The sequence below is a fragment of the Corvus brachyrhynchos genome, unplaced genomic scaffold, assembly GCF_000691975.1.
Source record: "Corvus brachyrhynchos isolate BGI_N302 unplaced genomic scaffold, ASM69197v1 scaffold544, whole genome shotgun sequence".
Taxonomy (NCBI): domain Eukaryota; kingdom Metazoa; phylum Chordata; class Aves; order Passeriformes; family Corvidae; genus Corvus; species Corvus brachyrhynchos.
Window position 1 is genome coordinate 1,766,056 of NW_008238325.1, and position 8,505 is coordinate 1,774,560.

Consider the following 8,505-nt stretch of genomic DNA (forward strand, 5'->3'; position numbering starts at 1 on the left):
TGCTGAAGGCAACACTTGAAAAGGCACTGAAGGAGTGGGGTCTTTCTTCTCAGGCTGCAAATCCATCTCCCTCCACTTCCAAAGACTTCTGTGACTCAAGATTCCTACTAATTTTCAGCTCTAGACAGACCAGATAAAGAAAAACAATCGAAGAAAGATGGGTGACTGCAGCCAGCCCCCAGATCCTGCACATGCTGCTGTGTTTTGCTTTTCTGTCCTCACATACACCAAGTCAGAAATTAATTCCTGTTGCTCCTGGTTGAGAACACAACCAGCAGAACCCAAATTTTGGCTGCTGGCCCAGCTCCTCTCATCTAAGTGCCTCAGCCACCTCCTGTTCCGTTACAAATCCACAGCACCGCGTATTTGTTACACAGAAAGTGCTGTTCCTTAACGCTCAGCCAAGATGGGAAATTATTTCTTGAATACTTTACTTTTCCCATTACAGCAAGGAGCAGAAAGGAGAAGCTGCTTTATGTGCATGCCATTCTCTGGTTTTGCTTCCAAAGCCCAGGATTAATTCTCTCATTAAGGTGTTTCTGCTCAGTTGAGCTGTCTGTCCTGAGGCACATTTCTTAGGCTCAAAAGTTAAAGTAGGAAAAATCCTTCCCTGGGAGGCTGGGGAGGGCCTGGCTCAAATTTCCCAGAGCAGCTGTGGCTGCCCCTGGATCCCTGGCAGTGCCCAAGGCCAGGCTGGACATTGGGGCTGGGAGCAGCCTGGGACAGTGGAAGGTGTCCCTGCCCATGGCAGGGGTGGCACTGGATGGATTTTAAGCTTCTTCCAACCCAAACCATTCTGGGGTTTTATGAGAGTCCATCGAGGAAGGGCTGTGCTGCTTTGTGCTGCCACTCCTGGTGACACAGGAGAGAGTGGTCAGTGCCATTTTTTGTAGCAGGTCAGCTCCTGGACTCCCCAAACCACCCCAGCACCAGCCAGGGATGGGAGGAACCAGGGGCACAAGGGGAATCCAGAGAATGGGATGGGAGCAGAGCCTTCCCCTCCTCGGGACACCGGGAAATCCTGGATCGTCCCTGCAGCGAACAGCAGCACATCCCATTCACTGCAGAGCTTTCCTTCCTGACTCCTGTGGCAACAGCACACAAGACTCCTGAGCATCTCCAGTGTCTCCATCTTGCAGAGTGTCCTCAGCTTGGGGACAGGGAATGGGATGGGACACACTTGGATTCCTGAGGCACTGCCGGGTGCTGAGCCCATTGTACAACACAGCTGCAGCCCCAGAGATTGAGGGGAATTAACCACGTCCTGGGGCAGCTCCAGCCTTTCCCCACTGCCAAACCTGCTTATCCCAGCTGTTGGGAGGTATTTGGGAGAGCAGGGATGGGATCTGAGCCAGGGCAGGATCCCCTCTGGTGTAAACCCCTCACTGCTCTGAGCCGAGCCCAGACGTGGGACTGGGTTTGACACTCAGCAGGAGCAGGATCCGGAGGGGAGAAAGAGCCTGGTTCCTGCTTTCCGTGGCTTTTTAGGAAGCAATGACTAATTATGTGAGCCAGGGAAAGTGCAAATCCCTGCTCCTTACTTGTGGAGCATTACTAACGGATTGGGAATGTGCTGCTGGGAGCCAGAGCCCTGGATGAGGAGCTGGTGCTGTAAGCAGCTGATCAAGTTGCTGGTTATGTGTCCTCAACTCCCTTATGAAGTGAACTTGTGGTGATTTTCTCTCTGTATCCCAGGTTTCTTGGTTGTTCTGGAGAATCCCAGGTCTCCACAGTGACCAGGATTGATAAGGCAAAAAATCAGGAGACCCAGCAGTTAACAGGGGACTAGAACACAACAAGAAGCTTTTTTTTTAAGTATTTTAAAGTTGTTTCATTTACTTGGCAGCGCTGCTCTCCTGACTTCCAATTTGAGCAGAAAGGTCAGCAGAGGACAATGTTTTTGGAGGAGTCATGAGCTATAAATAAAGCCCTTCATCCATCAGATAAACAGCCTCCCACAGAGGGATCCATGGAATTACATCCCAGCCCTTCCACGCGCCTGCTCCTCCTTTGTTTTGCTCCTTTTCCACCAGCCAAAGGCAGCTGCCAGTCTTTGCCCCCTTCCCAAACAGACCCTGGGAACGTGGCGCATTTGGGGAGCTGGGGATGCTGAAAACACCGGGGCTTGCAGGGAGGAAAAGTGGATTTAGGATCATCTTGCTCCCACCAGCTTTTTCCACAGGCACGTGCAGGAAGGAGCTGGAAGCAGCAGTAGGGAAGCCCACAGATGTCTGAAACTCATTCCCACATCTGGTGTCAGCTTCTGGTGCCTCAGGAGACCCAGGAGTGATGTGGGAATTGGAGGGGGGGGGTTGGAATTCAATCAGAGTCATTAAATTAAATCGCAGTCAGACAATTTCCCCCATTAAAACACGGCTCCAATGCGGCAAATCTGCATCCTGGGGAAGCAGATGGTGCTGTGGATGGAGATTTCACCGAGTGGGGAGGAGGAGAGACAGTTCTGACAGCTGAAGGCTCCAGCCCAGGCAGCTATTCTGGGCCAAACCACGCCATTCCCATCACACCCAACATATTGCCCGGGAGAAGCCGGAGAGCAAACAAAAAGAAATGTGTTTGTGACTGCAGACACTTGAGAAGCACAGACAGCACTTCAAACACCCTGCAGTGGGAGCTGTAAATGGGAATTATCCCTCTCCTTCCTGCATTCCCTTCTGATGAACCCAAGCCTTGGGCAGGATTCAGCGGAGCACAAACATCTCTGAGCAGCTCATCCCTGTCCCCTGACACTGGACGGGTTTCAGTCTTCTCTGAGTGTCCCAAACTGTTGATTCCTGACATTTTTTTAAAATTCCTTTTGTATTTCTTTCTGTGCTTTTGTATTCTTTGCTTTTTGAAGAAGGTTATGGCTGTGGGAGGGAGGTTCTGGCTGCATCCAGCGGACATCAGCAATGCCCCTTCAGTTTTCTGTGCCAGCTCATTAGAGGAAATCTCCTCCTTTCCCCATCACTTCCAAAAAACATCTCCCATTTCAGCCCTAGAGGTGGGAATGCTTCATCATCTTTATTTATTTCTTACTTACTGACAGCCCCTATTGGAGCAAATTTCAAGCACTGGGCCTGAATACAAACACCACCATTTTAAAAACGGGTCGAGTCGTAAAAAACCCTCCATTAAAAAATCCTTTCACTGCCATTATTTGAATATTTCTTTATCTCCATCACCAAAATCCGGTGATAAAGACCTGAGCCTTTGGAACTGAGGAACGGGAGTGTGTCCTGAGGCTGCCTATGGAAATGAAGCAGTGGGAGAATCCATCCCATATTCCCAGAGACAAAGGGAGCACGGGGCTGCCAGCTCTGTGCCACTCAGGGAGTCACAAAACCCATTCATCTGCCTTGCCCGAGGAAATCTAAATCAGCCCAGAGCTGACTTATCTCGATCTTGCCTCTTGGAAGGCTTGAATTTTTTAGGTTTTATTCAGATTTTGGTCAAGGGAAGGCGTCAGGGTTGGAATGAACCTCTGGAACAGTCAAGGCACTGAGTGGAGCGTGGATTTTACACGGCACAGTCAGCTGAGGGCACAGCTAATTTTAGTTTTAGAGAAGTCACCAACAAAGGCACCTGTAACCTCAGCTCCCCTCTCACCTCAGCTTTGGGACAAGCCTGGCCTGAGGATTTAATCCCGAATGCAGCCCGTCATGTTCTGCATCCAAAAGTGCCTCGGAGTGAAAATGTGAGGCATCCAAATGTGGAAATCAATTTTGCAGCCTCTTGCTTAATGCAAATGAAATAGTCTGCACCACAGACACGAAACAGCTGCTAAACAGAGTAAAAATTAATGAAGAAGAAAATTAAGATTGCTTTGTTGCTGCTTTTTATCAATTTATGCCCAGATCTGAGGAAGGTTTCATAAGAACTCTGCCAGTTTGCAAAGTGATTCCGGATTGCTGAGCTTCTATTTATATTTTCCTTGCATGTCCTAGAGTTCTCTGGAAAAGTGGGAAGTTTGTGAGGCATTAATTCACCAGTGAGTGCTTTACAAACATTCCCAAGCATCTGCACTCTGTGGTGATGCTGCTGCTTAAATCAAAGATCATTTCAGAGAGCAGCTCTGGCCCTCAGGAGCATCTTCAGCTTTATCTGCTGGGTGCTTCTGGTGGCATCTCAGTCATTTCCCAATTCCCAGTGAGTTCATCTCTGGAAAATGACAGGGAATATCTGTTTGGAATAATCTCTCTCTCCCAAAGTGTGTCATGCCCTGGAGAGGTGGACTCCAAATCAATATTTTGGGGCTCGTGTTCCCACCAAGCAAAGACTCCCAGTGATTTCAGTGGCCAAATTTTTCTTGTAATTCCAGAATCGTGGCAATTTGAGGCTCTGTAAATTGATAAACACCAGAATTTCCTTCTGAAATACATCCCTGGTTAAATTTTTCCATGAAATTAATATTGGCATCTTTCCTTGATTGTCTCACCAGGTAGTTTGGCTCTGATATTAAAAGTAAGAACACATAAAAGGTAAAAAACAACACCCCTTAGGTTACTTGGGCAATGAGATAGATTCTTGTTTTCTTAAAATAACGTTCATTTCAGGTATAACTGACACCAAATTCCATACTTATAATCAGGAATTATATTCCCTACCAAGAGAAAGGTGGGTGTGGGATTTCCACCCCAGGCACCTGCAGGTATTTCACCTTCCCAGTATATCCAGGATGTGTTCCTATATATATAATTTATTCATAATTGATATATAATTTATATATACTAATTTCACCGCTGTGGTTTGGTGCACGCCATCCCACAGCAGAACTTTGGGTTTAAATAAAAGATGTTGTTAAAACAAGAGTCAGAAATCTCCCTGGGCCTCTCATTCCCATTGACACCGAGGTCAGGCGCCAGGAAATCAATGAAAATCAGATTTTACACATGAAGATGTCCCAGGATTGAGAACCCTGGAGAAGAGAAAGGAGCAACCTGTGTGGAAAATTGCTGTTTGCATTCCACATCTGCAAACGTTCCTCTTCAGGGGAGATGCAAAACGAGCAGAATTGCTGGGATGAGGTTTCTTAGGAGTTCAGCAGCGAGGAGGCAAAATTTACCTGCAATTCTTGGCATCTGCTGCAAGGTAAAATCCTGGGAACAACATTGGGAATGTTGTTTATATCAACTGAGATGGAAACCACTGTCAGGACAACTCAACCTTATTTAGCTCTTATTCAAATACCAACCAGTTTCTGATACTGCCACCAAGTTATTCCTCTGGAGGGCTGTGCCTGTGCCACCCCGAATATCCTAAAATCTGTTTCTTTCTGGAAAGAGAAGCACAAGATTATTTTACTGCATTGCAGCCCTGACATGAAAAACTCCGCTTTTATAGTTGTTATTATTAGCAGTGATTTTTCTATTCTGAATTTACATCTCAGCAGAAGGAAAGGGAGGTGGCCCTGCAGGTTTTGGGCAATATTTTGCTTTGATTTTAAGAGTTTTCTTTAATTTTAATAATTTGCTTCACAGGACTAACCAGCAATGAGCCACATTACTGTGCACATCTGATTTATGCCAATAAAAGTGCTTGAACCTGAAAATCCTGGGAAAACTTTTTAACTGGGCAGCAGAATTCAGCAAACAACAACAGAAACATCCTCCAAGTTTTAGCATCCCAGACCCTATCACAGAACAGGTATCCCAGAGATTTTGGTAGTATTTTTACAAAGAAATTTCCATCAAATTAAATGTTTCTTGTAATGAATTTGCCCAGTAAAGCTCGTGGCCCATCAGTGTTGTGTCCTCACTGTTCATCCCCAGGGTGCGAGAATGGTAAATTCACTTTGCAACCACAGGAAATTAAAGTTTTTCACTGTTGGTATTTGTATTTAAGTTATCCTTGTAAGTACATTCACAAAATGAGGCTTCTTCCAATCAAAACCACTGGGGTTCGTTCAATACAAGCAGGAAACGACAACGATAAAAATGTTGCTATTGTTCAGACTGGCAAATAGTGAGAGCTTTCCCAATATCTCACTCTCTGTTTTAATTCTGGCTGCCACAAAAAAATTGCCTAGAAAAGCTGAATGCTGCTTTTTTCTTCTCCTGGACCCAAAATAATTTCCAAGTTTATTGTGCTTATAATCCACAATTCCTGTGTGTTAAGCACTAAACAAATGCATTCACGTTTGCAGCAGCCAAAACGTGGAAACAAATGATGCCCCGATGGCTTCATGCTACGTGCGAGCAGGAGGAGGAGCTGTTGAGCAAGGAATGCTTCTTCCCAGTTTTCCAAGTGGATAATTATCCGGTTTATTCACAAACCTGCCTCAGAAACCGCTTTTCATTCCTTTCACAAGTGAACAAAAGCCTGGGGTCGCCCCCCAGCAAAACCAAAATTAAATAGCAGCCGATAGCCCGAATATTGATGACGTTTTTACTGCTGATTTCCAGTGTTTAAAAGATCCCGAAGTTCTGCTTCTCCCCTGGGAAGAGCTGTTGGAGTGCCAGGGCTCAGCCATGGAGTGCAGGATGAGCCCTGGATTTGCATTTGTTGGCTCGAGCCACTGGGCTGGCTCAATAACCTTTGAATTTTGCACTTAACTGGTGCAGAACTTGTTCTTAACCCCTGCCTAACTCACATTTAACAGTGGCAGCTCCAGTCCAAGGGCTGAGTGCTCCCAGGGTGGCCCTATCCCGATGCCAGTGGCTTCCCTATCGCAGTTCTCCAGCAGGACGAGGCTTTCCTGCTGTTCCAACCCCTTCCAAAGGGAAATTTCAGGTTGTCTGCAGTTCCAGAGCTTTGCAGACCCTGCTCTCAGAGCCCAGGTGCTCCTGGAACCAGCTCAGTCTCTCCTGCAGGATCAAATACGTGGAATTTAATGGAAAACTCATCCCTGTGTTCATGGATTGCTCCATATGGAGCATCCTCTGCTTCTGGGGCATTCAGCCCACGTAGGGGGCTGGATTTTGGGGAGAACTGTGGGATACCAGCCCTCAGCAGCTGAAGGAGGGGCTGGAAGTGATTTGTGTGCTCTGTGGCCTGGAACCACTTCATTTCCCTTCATAATTCCATAATCTGAACCCAAATTGCCAACACAACTTCCACAGGAGTCCCGGCTCCCTGACAGGGACCCATTTATGTTGCAGTAAAATGACAAATAAATAACGAATTGCTTGGTGGGAGTGAGCAGCATTCTCCATGTTTTACCTTTATTTTATCGTTCATTAAGTGTAAGATTAACAGAATTTCAAAAGCCATCATAGAGATAGCGTTAATAACAATAATATTAGAATTATTAGCAACACATTTCTGCAGTATCAAAGGTATTATTTAATTGGTGCTTCCTATTTCAGGCTCTTTTTATGACATTCAGCCTTAGTTTTCCTGGAGTATTGATTAAGTATGTTTAATTAAGTTAATTAATCAGCCTCATTAGCTACAGGTGCTGCAATGTCTGTGCTGGTACCTCATTCCCCAACTCACAGGTGCAGATTTTGGCCTTTTGGGTAAAAAATCCATGGCTCAACTCAAGCACATCGTGACAGAGGGGAAGGTAAAGGTGAGAGTTTTTCTAGGCCTGAAATGTAAAACTTTGGATAAAATACTAACAGAGTGTCACGTACTTCTAAGATTTAAAGCAGTTCCATTGTTATATTTAATATTTGTCATGAACTTTCCTATTTCTCAGAGCTGGGTGTAAGAAGGGAACACAGAAAGGCTGAACTTATCCACTCTGGGTTAACCAGGCTTGGGGTTGTGTAATTTATTTCAGCTGATCTTTGAAAGAAGTGGCAAAATAAAGAGTTTATGTGTGACTTCTACAGTAACAAAAGCCCAGAGGGAGCGGGAGCTGCTGGAAAACTTGGAATGCTCATACCTGAAGTTTATTGTTTTTCACTCAGAATTTCAGCCAGGTTTTGTGGTCTGCTAACTCATTTTCAACCCCACTCTGAGGTGTTTGACTCTTCTGTCAGTTCTGTCACTCTATGAGGTTGATTCTGTGAGTTTTCTGCCACGCAGCTGGCAGCAAACAGCTCGGGCACGACATTAAATTGTTTGTATTCCAGCAAACTTCTGCTCACACACTCATAGCTCGTGATTTTCAGTGCTTATCAGTTGCAGGAAAATGACAATTTACAGAAATGGGTCAGAGAAAGATGATAGATGCTTTCTTTTTCTTTTCTTCAACAAAACTCTACTCTCGGTTTAATAACTGACAAATTCCTGCTTTGTTTCCGTTGTCACAACGAGCTTGTGAAGGGAATTGGGGAATATGTGAGTCAAGTTCATCCTTTAGAAGAATCCCAGAACGGTTTGTGTTGGAAGGGAGCTTAAGGAGCATCTCGTCCTATGGGCAGGGACACTTTCCACTATCCCAGGTTGCTCCAACTCGGCTTTGGACACTTTCAGGGATGGAGCACACTTTGATTAAATAATTTTTTCCCTTTTCTTGCCGTTTCTCCTCCTCCTCCTCCTCCTCCTCCTCCCAGCATCCTTTCCCGGCCGCCCCCGGAACTACAACTCCCAGCGTGCCGCGCACTCCGCTAGGCGCCG